An 11,841-nucleotide genomic window follows, 5' to 3' on the forward strand; every position below is an offset into this window, starting at 1 on the left:
TTATTTATTTATTTATTTATTTATTTATTTATTTATTTATTTATTTATTTATTTTGAGACAGATTCTCACTCTGTTGCCCAGGCTGGAGTGCAGTGGCGCAATCTCAGCTCATATGCAACCTCCGCCTCTCAGGTTCAAGCAATTCTCCCGCCTCAGCCTCCCGGGTAGCTGGGATTATAGGCACCCACTATCATGCCTGGCTAATTTGTTTTTGTATTTTTAGTAGAGAAGGATTTTCGCCATGTTGGCCAGGCTGGTTTCAAACATCTGACCCCAGGTGATCCGCCCACCTGGACCTCCCAAAGTGCTAGGATTACAGGTGTGAGCCACTGCACCCGACCTCATCTATTTCTGTCCTAGGACTTCCAGCTTGTCCCTTTCCAGCTCGTTCCGCAAGTTGACATCCTCTTCCTCCTCCCCTTAAACACCAGGGGTCCTTGAGTCTCCCTTGCTATCCTCCTTCATCCTTTACAGGCTGACAGGCCCTCCCATCATCCAGATTGACTCGGAGGTTACCCAGTAGCTCAGGGCCTTAGCCTATTCTACATTCTTCTGGTGCTCTTATACACACACTCCCCTGATCTTTCCTGAAACTGCCCTCCCTTGGCTCCTGTGACCCCACGAAGCCTGGTTCTCCTTCCTCTGACTGGCTCTCCTTGTTGCTCTGCCCTTGACCCTCTTTGAAGTCTTCTCACTGCCCACTCTGGCAGTGCCTCCGCCCTCTTTTATAGCACCAGCAACACTTCTGTGCATCTGGCTCCTACATCTGAATCTCCATCGCAGTTAGGCTTCCAGAGCCGCTTCGTGTCCCCAGCTGCACCCAAGATTTTCTTTTCAGCCTTGGGTGGCAACTCAGTCTCTCCTGCTGACTGCCCCCTTTCATTCTCTTTTCTATTCCTTCTATTATTTTGATTATTATCCTTTTCTATTATTTTGATTCTATTCAAAATACATCTGATAGATGCTCATCACCTAGGTCACAGCCCTGTTCTCTTCACTGCCCCTAGCTACTCTGATTATCCCATCACCAAAACACCACTTTAGTTTCATTTCTCCTATGCTCTTTGAATAAATCTTTTTCTATGTTTTTTTTTTTTTTTTTTTGAGATGGAGTCTTACTATGTTGCCCAGCCTGGAGTGTAGTGACGTAATCTCCGCTCCCTGCAACCTCCCCCTCCCAAGTTCAAGCCATTCTCCTGCCTCAGCCTCCCGAGTAACTGGGATTACAGGCACGCCCCACCACACCTGGCTAATTTTTGTATTTTTAGTAGAGACGGGGTTTCACCATGTTGCTCAGGCTGGTCTTGAACCCCTGACCTCATGATCCGTCTGCCTTGGCCTCCCAAAGTGCTGAGATTACAGATGTGAGCCACCGTGCCCAGCCTGAATGAGTCTTCTGAGTAAAGTCTTAGGATCTCTTCAGCTTGGTGTCTGAGGCCTACCAGGTTCTGCCCCCAGTTTACTTTTTTCCACCTACAGATCTCCGTGGCCTAGCTCTCTTGAGCTATGACATATTAGAATGGGCCAGGTACGCTCCCACCTTGAAGCCCTCCCCTATAGCTGCTTCCCCCCCAGGATTCCATTCCTCCACTCCATCTCCTGCTGCCAGAGTCCCTGCAGCTCTGCAAGCTGGAATGGTTCTAGCAATTCGAATGGCGGGGATGACGCAGGCAGAGTTCTACGGTTGACCTCAAGTCCCTGGAGAAAGGGGAGGGCTTACGTCTTCGGTAACTTCTCCCAAAACTGCCTCTCCAGGAACCAGTGACCAGGAAAGACCATTGGGCTCCTTTGAAAAAGACTCCTCCCATCCCCTTTTTCCCTCTGCCAGATGCCAGCAGCTCTTCCTTGCCAGAGATGATCTGAACCGGTGGGGGCAGCTGTAAAGCAACACTGGCCCCCAGCTGAAGGGCCCAGCTGCAGCCGGACAGATGGTGCTTGAGAACCGAGGCCCAGTGATCCTCCAGCCACAGTCCAGCCCAACCACTGCCACTTTCCATGGGACTTAGAACTTCGGAGTTGCTGCCTTGCAATTGGAGGAAGGACCTGGGGCCCCTAGAGGCAGCAGCCAATTACAGCTCCTTTTGTAGCCAGGCGTTCCTATGGTCAATGAGTGGAAATGCAGGAACCAACCTCCCTTAAAAAAAAAAAAAAAAAAATCCAGAAAGCAGATAAAAATTGGAATATGGAAAAGGGCAAGATGACCCCACCAGAGGCTCTTTGGCCAGAAGGTGGAGTCCCTGCCTCCCTCCGTTCCCTATCTGTCCTGTCACAGACTCTGCCTGACCCCCTGTCCCCTTCCTCAGCTCCCTCCAGGCACTTGGGTCCCTCCCTTCCAGGGCCTCCCATATCTCAGCCTTCCCCCAGGGCTGCTGGCCCAGCACACAAGCCCTGCACCCAGCCTGGGTGGGAGGTCCCCGGCCAGTCCCCCAGGCACTCTGAAGAGCTATGGGCTGCTGCAGAGAGCATCTCCTGACTGCCCCATCTGGCCTCATCACGCTGCTGCTGTTGGGGATGGGCTCACTCCCAGCAGCTCCTCATCACACAGCAGGGATGGGGAGGGTGGCCACCCCAGGGTGGCAGGGTCTTTAATTTGGCAGCAGACAAAAGCCAGTTCTGGAGTCACACCACAGTGGGGGCTCACAGGGGCTCTGACTCCCCAGCTGGACTGGAAGCCCAGCTGTCCGAGGGTGGACAGCAATGGGCCCTGGAGTGACCCCTTTGAGCAGGTAGCAGGGCTGAAGAGCAAGGCGGAAAGGCCGCCAGCCTGGGTGGGAGCGCCTAGGGCAGAAGGGCTTGCTGGGTGCCCCGAGAAGGGCGGGTGATGTGAGGAGGAGAACTCTGATTCTAGGAAGGCTTACACGGCACCCACCACTGCCACCGGGAGGGAGGCTGCCCAGCCCGGGGCCCCGCCCTGGACATGGGAGCGCGCAGACCTTCTGGAGAGCCGGGAAGCCTGGGCAGGCACGAGGCTTCGGCGCGGCTTCGGGAGGTTGGGAGTGGGATCCGATCCTTGGCGCGGCCCTGGTGGCCTCAGTGACCCCAAGATCACAAGGGCGTAGCGAAGGCGAGCCGGCGATTGCACCTCGTCCCACCCACCCTGCCCGGACTCCCGACGCCGAGCTTCCCCTCTCTGGGGAGGGCCGGGACGCGCCGCCGCCGCCGAGCGTGACCAAGTTTGGAAACGCGCACGGGGCCGGGACGCTGGCTCGGGGGCCTTGCCGAGGAGCGGCTGCCCCCTCCACTGGTCCTCGCGCCAGGCCTGGGATCCTGGAGGGAGGGGAAGGTCTCCGAGGAGTGCCTCGGGTCCCCAGCTCGAGTTCCCGACGGGTCTCTGAGCCTTCCCCGCGCCAGGACCGGGCGCACTGCGGGGGAAGCCCCAGCCCCAAGTCTGTGAGTGTTGCTTGTTATTTTTTTTCCTCCTATGTGTGGGTTTTTTCTTGGAGCTGTTTCATAGGAATTCCTGTAATAAAGAGTTGGTGTTCTCTTGGTGCTCTGATGTGGCCAGCGGCGTGGGCTGGATCCTCCTGCTCCCTCCTCCCTCCCCGCCTGGGGCAGGGTTTGTCCCCTGGAGCCCCGCGTCGCATTCCTAGGGTACCCCTGCCTTGCCTCGCCCATTCACCCGCAGCGCTCTCCGACTGCACTCTCGAGGTGACACCTGCGGCACCGCTGCACCGCATCCTTGCGGACCGGCCGGCTATGTCTAGCGCTGTTGCCTTCCTGTTTGGCCCAGGACAGCAAACCGCTTGCTGATAGGCAAGGGAAACACCCCTATGGGGAAAGCCAGTCTGTTGCGAAAGCTCCAGACGGCCACCTCCCTAAATAAACAGCTTCTGGATTAAAGGCAGACTGGAGGCTGCAGGGAAGTGCAATTGCAGACTTCAAAGGGAACTCAGAAATCGCCCAGTTGATATATCTCTCCTTCCTCCTCCTCTCCAGCTCAGCTGGACCACACCCCATCCTCCGCCACAGGGACAGGGCCCTCGCTGCCAGAAGAGGAAGCTGGTGCTGTTTCCAGACAGGGCAGTTCTCAAGGTCGAAGTTTTTCCTTGTGTTGAGCCAACAGCCTTCTAGGGCTTCCGACCACACGTCTTGCTCCTGGGCTCTGGGTCACCGTTGCCAAGGCTGCCTCTCTTGCCCCTGATGCCATGTTTCAGCTCAGTGGCCTCACCCTCTGTCTTCCCTGACAACTCATGTGCTTCCTGCACTCCCTGAGGGGGCCTCCCCACCCATCAGGGTCTGGCCCCACCCCCAGTCAGACCCAGGGGGCTTGTAAAGTGGCACACCTGGGACAGGGTGATGCTCCACATGAGCTGTCCTGAGCAAACCAGGATTATCCTCTAGCCCTGGTTCTCTCCATCGTATTCATTGCCTGGGAAGCTGTTCCATATGCCAATTCTCAGTCCCATCTGAGACCTACTGAGTCGGAAACTCTGGGGGTGCAGCCCAGCAACCTGTGATTCTGATGCACACCACAGTTTGGGAATCATGGTACCAGGCCAGTACCTAGCACTGGCTGTACAGAATTACTTGAGTAGCTTTAAAAAGAATCCTGGCCAAGACCAGGCTCGGTGGCCACACTTATAATCCCAGCACTTTGACAGGTTGACGCAGCAAGATCGCTTGAGCCCAGGAATTCAAGACCAACCCGGGCAACAAAGTGAGACCCACCCCCGCAAACCCCCGCATCTCTCCAAAAAAAAAAAAAAAAAAAAAAAAATAGCTGAGTTGGTGGTACACACATGTAATCCCAGCTACACGGGAGGCTGAGGTGGGAGGATTGCTTGAGCCCAGGAGGTCGAGGCCACAGTGAGCTGTGATCATGCCACTGTATTCCAGGCTGGGTGACACAGCAAGACCCTGTCTCAATTAAAAAAAATAGATCCTGGCCAGCCCTTGTGGTTCATGCCTGTAATCCCAGCACTTTGGGAGGCCAAAGTGGGAGGTTTGTTTGAGGTCAGGAATTTGACGTTACAGTGAGCTATAATTGAGCCACCGCACTCTAGCCTTGGTGACAGAGCAAGACCTCATCTCTATTAAAGAAAACAAATCCTGATGTTCAATACCCTAGACCAATTAAATCAACTATGGGTTTTTTTGTTTTTTGTTTTTTTAAAGCTCCCAAGGTAATTAAATTTGCCATCAAGTTTGAGGACCAGCCCACTTGGCAATCTGTTAGGTGTTTTATATTAGCCCATTTGGTCTTGCCCAGTAACGATCACTTTACAGATAGTATAATTACAGTTCAGAGACGTTAAGTAACTTATCCAAGATCACAGAGCTAGAATGTCATGAGGACAGAAAAGGAGGCCGAGGGCTGCCTGACTCTAAAACTTGTGTTGCCTCCTCTGCACCCCTGCTGCTCAAAGTGTGCTCTGTGGACCAGCAGCATCGCCATCCCCGGGGAGCTTGTTAGGAATGCATATCATCAGGCCCCATTCCAGATCTGAATCTGAAACGGGCGTGCAGTTTAACAAGCCCTTCAGATCATTCTGATACATGCTCAAGTTTAAGAACCACAGTTCCACAATCTGACTACTCACAGCTTGGTCTATGGACCAGCAACATTCTTTATTACCTGGGAGCTTGTTAGAAACAGAATCTCAGGCTCTGCCCCAGCCTTACTGGATCGGAATTTGCATTTTAACAAGCTCTTCAGGTGACTTCTATGCACATTAAAGCTAGAGAAACACTGCTCTAGAACACTGGTCCTCAAACTTGCTGTACATTAGAATCATTTCTGATGTGTGGGTCTCATTCCCAGAAATTCTGATTTAATTGGTTTGGGATTTAGCCTGAGAATCAGATTGTAAAATCCCAGGTGCTTCTAATAGGCAGCAAGTTTGAGACCCTTACACCATTTTGCCTGTTAGTGTAGATGACACTGGAGATGACTGTAATCAGAGAGAGAAAGAGAGGGAGAATGCTTACCAGGTCTACCAAGGAGTGCAGGAGATGAAGCCTCTGCTGGAGCCCCTGACTCCTGGTTAAAGATGGCTATGGGTCCAGGGATAGGGACAGGCTGGACCAGATTGACTGCCTTAGCCACCTACCTTCACGCTGCTTGCTCATCTGCAAGTGCTGAGCTCCTGGTATCCACAAGGTGATACCTGCAGATTTATCCTCTGCAAAAATGCAGAGCTGGACTATCTGAAGTCTGGTCCAGCCAGGGCCCCTTCCCCATCTTGATGATGCTTTGATGTCCTCAGGGATCAATCCCAACTTGAAAGGCGATCATGGGTCTGGAAAATGCTGTGCCCACAAGAATTGGCCTGGTTATTACCAGGCTGGGGTCTCAACCCTCCCTCTGTTTTCTTGAAGCAACTGGTTGGAGATAGGGTCTGGAGGAAAAACAGGAGAATTTGCTCTGAAGAATGAAGGAGGCAGGCAAGGTATGGTATGATGAAGATGGTAGCTCTTTATCGAGTGTTTATTGTGTGCCAGACACTCTCCTAGGGTACTTTACATGCATTATTTCACCGAGTCCTTCACAACAATTATATGAAATCAGTATTACTACTTGTGTTTCACAGAGAGATGTTAAAGGCCTTGCTCAACATCTACCCTCCGTAAGAGGTGGTAGGACCTGCATATGAACCCAGGCAGCTGAGCTCCCGAGATGATACCTAAACACTAAGCATGGTAGGGTCGGGTTGGGATGCAGGGGGATGGGGTTAAGATGCAGCACCCCTGCACAGATGCAATCTGTGGAGCACAGAAAGGGCCCACTTGCTCAAAAACATCACCACAGTGATCCGTGATCCAACAGAGTGCTTGGAACGCCTCCATTAGCATTCTTTATCTAGTTTTAAAAACAATCTCTTAGCATTTCCATTAAATGGCAAATATGCTATTGAGAGAGAAGCACATGAACTCCTTATGACCATTATCACAGCATAGATTAATTTGTTGGATTAATGGGCTGCACCAGCTGGAGGAAGAGTTGGAAATTTCTGGAGGTGGCCAGGTGGGAGAGGGCGGGCATGTGAAAGGGGCTGTGTGAATCGACTGCCACCTGGTGGTCATCTTGCAGAAGTGGCAGTCACTGGCCACTGAGACACCCAGAACGATTTTCCCAGAAGGAAGATGTGACCACCTGTTTGACCTTAGGCCAAAGAGACAGAGGGAAATTTACTCTGTTCACATGGTCATATGGTTTGTAAAATTTGCAAAACAAAGATATTTTCTTTTTCTTTTCTTCTCTTTTTTTTTTTTTTTTTTTTTTTTTTTGAGATGGAGTTTCACTCTTATTGCCCAGGCTGGAGTACAATGGCATGGTCTCAGCTCACTGCAACCCCCGCCTTCCGGGTTCAAGCGATTCTCCTGCCTCAGCGTCCTGAGTAGCTGGGATTACAGGCCCCCTGCCACCATGCCTGGCTAAATTTTTGTATTTTTAGTAGAGACGGGATTTCGCCATGTTGGCCAGGCTGGTCTCAAACTCCTGACCTCAGGTGATCCACTCACCTAGGCCTCCCAAAATGCTGGGATTACAGGCTGTGAGCCACCGCGCCTGGCCAGATTTTTTCTTAAGAGAGCCACTAAGATTAGATAAGCTTCAGGCCCCACAAAACCAGCATCTACCCTGAAGAGCTGAGGCTTGGAGTCAGGTGTCCTTTCCAGAGAGTAAAGGGTCACAATTCTTTATCAGGACAAGAGGATTATTCCAGGGACTCCAGTAGGAGGAATTGTGAAGCTCAGTACAAACAGCACATGCTTCTTTGCTCTGACCTTGCCATTCAAAGTGTGGTCTGTGGATACAGCGACCAACTGTCCTGGTTTCCCTGGATGCAGAACTTTCAGTGCCAAAACTGGGAAAGTCGTGGGCATACTTGGGTGGGCTGGTTATCCCAACTGCAGATTTTGCAGCATTGGCATCAACCTGGAAGGTTGCTAGAAATGCAGACCTAGACCTACTGAGTCACACTGCATTTTTCCAAGATGTGCAGCAAATTCATGTGCATATTAAAGACTGAGTTGCTGTGACTTCCCCAGGAAGAGAAGGGCCCACACTGGCCCTGAAATGTATACCTTCAAGGGGTTTGGTGGGCTGCAAAACCCCACAGAGTGATTCCAACTGGCTTTGAATTCCAACAATAAAAGGCCAGCTTCTTGCTCCAGGCCAAGCTGGCCCCTTTTCCTCTGGTCACAGTGACATAGGCCCCCCAGGGCGTAAAGTACTTATTTCTCTTCCTGAACTGGATTCTTCCTGGAGGCAAGCCCAGGTTTGGTGAAGAAAAGAGTGGGTAGCTAAATGAAAATAGTTTGTAGGCCGGGGGCACGATGGCTCACGCCTGTAAATCCTAGCACTTTGGGAGGCCGAGGTGGGTGGATCACCTGAGGTCAGGAATTCGAGACCAGCCTGGCCAACGTGGTGAAACCTGGTCTCTACTAAAAATACAAAAATTAGCTGGGCGTGGTGGCGTGCACCTGTAATCCCAGCTACTCAAGAGGTTGAGGCAGGAGAATCACTTGAACCCAGGAGGTGGAGGTTGCAGTGAGCCGAGATCGTGCCGCTGCACTCCAGCTTGGGTGACAGAGCGAGATTCCATCTGAAAAAAAAGGAAAGGAAAGAGGAAAGGAAAATAGCTTGTATGTTGTTAGGTGAGTTATTTTCGTTTTTTTTTTTTTTGTTTTTTAGAAAGTCTCAGCTCTGTCACTCAGGCTGGAGTACAGTGCCACAATCATAGCTCACTGCAGCCTCGACTTCTGGGGCTCAAGCGATCCTCCCACCTTAGCCTCCCGAGGAGCTGGAACCACAGGCTCCTACTACTACGCCTGGCTAATTTTTTGATTTTTAATAGAGACAAGGTCTCTCTGTATTGCTCAGGCTGCTCTCAAACTCCTGGGCTCAATTGATCCTCCCACCTCAGCCTCCCAAAGTGCTGGATTACAGGCATGAGTCATGGCAGCCAGTCTCAGGTGAGATTTAATTCAAGGACATTGTTGCTCTTAAGCGTAGTCAGAAATTACCATCACTCGTATTTATTGAGTAGTTACCATACACCGGGTACTGTTTTAAGCACTCAGCAGGTATGAACCCACTGGTGCCTCACTACAAACCCTCTGCTAGGTGCTATCATTATCCCCACTTTACAAATGAAGCTGAGGCCCAGGGGACTGTAAAAGAGAACTGTCAGTGAGGCACACAGGACAGTCAGACCGGAAATGCTCACGATGTGCAGTGAATGGTGAGGTAGGGGATTATTTCCGTTCATCCACAGCTCTCTCCCTATCTGTGTATCTGGGGAAGGCCTCAAAGGAAAGCTGGGCCTGGGAGGGAGGGAGGGAGGGAGGGAGGGCCGGGTGTGGACAGGCAGTGAAAGGAAGGTGGAGATGACAGCATCCTCATTTGTCCTAACTTGGCTTTATTTATCCATGCTGTTCACTAGAAAACTCTAATTAAGAGCTGTGGGCCAAGCACCAGGCCTGGTGTGGGGAGGCAGAGCTAAAAGTCCTAGTTCCTGCCCTCAAAAAGGCCCCTGTAGCCAGACTCAGACAGGTAAACAGACTTCCAACACATACAGAGCCCTGAAAGAGATAAGCATAGGGAGGGAGGGAGCAGGTCGGGGCATTCACGCGATCTTACTGAGTGTGTGCTGGGGGCCAAAAGCTTTCCCACCTGAACTTGACAGTTCCTTGAAGCCTAGGAATGGGGTCTGAAGGGGAACTCTCAGAATAGGGGCACAAGCCCCGCAGCCGGAAGGAAAGAGAAGGCACTCTGCCTCCTTTTTTTTTGAGATGGAGTCTTGCTCTGTCACCCCGATTGGAATGCAAGGGTGCGATCTCAGTTCACTGCAACCTCCACCTCCCAGGTTCAAGCAATTCTCTTGGCTCAGCCTCCCAAGTAGCTAGGATTGCAGGCGCCCACCACCATGCCTGGCTAACTTTTTGTATTTATAGTAGAGACAGGGTTTCATGATGTTGGCCAGGCTGGTCTCGAACTCCTGACCTCAAATGATCCACCCACGCCGGCCTTCCAAAGTGCTGGGATTACAGGCTTGAGCCACCGTGTCTGGCTGCCTCCTCCTTTAATAGCCCTCCCTGCCCTTCATCCTCCTGGTGCTCAGACTCATGAAGCCTATAATTATTTATTGATTTATTTATTTTTAACTGATCCTGATATAATCCTCTCTCTCTCTCTCTCTCTCTCTCTTTTAGAGAAAAGTTCTCACTTTGTCACCCGGGCTGGGGTGCAGTGGCACGATCATAGTTCACTGTAGCCTCGAACGCCCGGGCTCAAGCAATCCTCCTCTCTCAGCCTCATGAGTAGCTAGTATTACCAGCTTGTGCCACTGCACTGGCTAACTTTTTCCTTTCTTTTCTTTTCTTTTTTTTTGTAGAGACAAGGTCTCGCTATGTTGGCCAGGCTGGTCTCAAACTCCTGGCCTCAAGTGATCCTCCCACTTCGGCCTCCCAAAGTGCTGGGATTACAGACATGGTCCTCCACAGCTGGCCTGATATAATTCTTAAACTGCGTATTGAATATACTGTATTGCTTTTCTCCCTTTAAAGCTAATTGCTCCCTGATTTTAGCTGTCTGCCATAGATGAGTAGCAGCATTCATGATTTCTTCAATATGCTGGGAGTTTCACAAAGCTGTTCCACTATTGGGGATGATGCTCTTCCTCATTTTGTCTGACAAATTCCCACACACTATTTATTTATTTATTTTTCAGATGGAGTCTTGCTGTGTTACCCAGGGTGGAGTGCAGTGGTGCAATCTTAGCTCACTGCAACCTCCGCTTCCTGGGTTCAAGTGATTCTCCTGCCTCAGCCTCCCAAGTAGCTGGGATTACAGGCATGTGCCATGACACCCGCCTAATTTTATTTATTTATTTATTTATTTATTATTATTTTTTATTTTTAGTAGAGACGGGGTTTCGCCATGTTGGCCAGGCTGGTCTCAAACTCCTGACCACAGGTGATCCACCCGCCTCGGCCTCCCAAAGTACTGGGATTACAGGCATGAGCTACCACGCCTGACCTCCACGCGCTATTTAAATAAGGGCATTGTCACAAAGATGTGGGCAGAGTGATGGGAAGCCACAAGGGATGGCCTAGACCCCATGGTTAATAACAGAGGGGCACAGCTTGCCAACTATGTCTAGGCTTGAAGGGGCAGGAGAGGGACGGTGGCTGGAACCTGGTGAGAGAGCTGTGATTTTGTGTTCTAGAACTTTATGTTCCAGGAGGGAGCCAGTTGGCAGTACCAACTGGAATCCAGCCAGAAGCAGAGGGCAAGGAGCTGGTGGATGCAGGCCACAGAAGCCAGCCTCCCGAGGCACAGAGCAGGGCGAAGGACAGCAGAGAGTGGGTGTGGAACTGCTTGGGCAAATGGGAACTATTCAGCACTTACTGATCAATGTTAGGGGCTGAGTTGTGTCTCCCTGAAAATCGTATGTTGAGGTCCTAACTCTCAGTACCTCAGAATGTGACTATAATAGAAGGTAGTCTTTGAAGAGATAATTAAGTTAAAAATGAAGTCAGTAGGGTGGGCCCTAATCCAATAAGACTGGTGTCCTAATAAGAAGAGATTAGGACATAACCTTCCCACAAAGAGGAAAGACCATGTGAAGACGCGGGAGAAGAAAGCTGTCTCCAAGGCAAGGAGAAACTAGCCATGTGCACAATAAACTAAACTTGCAGACACCTTGATCTTGGACTTCTGGCCTCCAGAACAGGGAGAAAATAAATTTGTGTTTAAGCCACCCACTCTGTGTGCAAGTGGTGTTAGGGCTGGCCTAGCAAACTTCATACATAACTTTATATGTGTGTATTTGCCTCTGTCTTCCCTACTGGACAGTTGGATTCTCTAAGACTCAGAATAGTCAGGGAGGTGTTTA

General features: G+C 50.9%; 1 protein-coding gene across 2 annotated transcripts in view; it reads left to right on the top strand.

Moving 5' to 3' along the window:
• Positions 1-3,485, top strand: part of CUEDC1 (CUE domain containing 1) — a 138,286-nt gene extending 134,801 nt beyond the window's left edge. For both annotated transcript variants that reach the window (XM_031934320.1, XM_023204584.2), the window contains exon 11: positions 1,830-3,485. The gene's annotated coding sequence lies outside the window, so the exon portion shown is untranslated. The remainder of the gene's footprint in view (positions 1-1,829) is intronic.
• Positions 3,486-11,841: the final 8,356 nt, after the last annotated feature.

This window comes from Piliocolobus tephrosceles, chromosome 16, assembly GCF_002776525.5.
Source record: "Piliocolobus tephrosceles isolate RC106 chromosome 16, ASM277652v3, whole genome shotgun sequence".
NCBI classification, from domain to species: Eukaryota; Metazoa; Chordata; class Mammalia; order Primates; family Cercopithecidae; genus Piliocolobus; species Piliocolobus tephrosceles.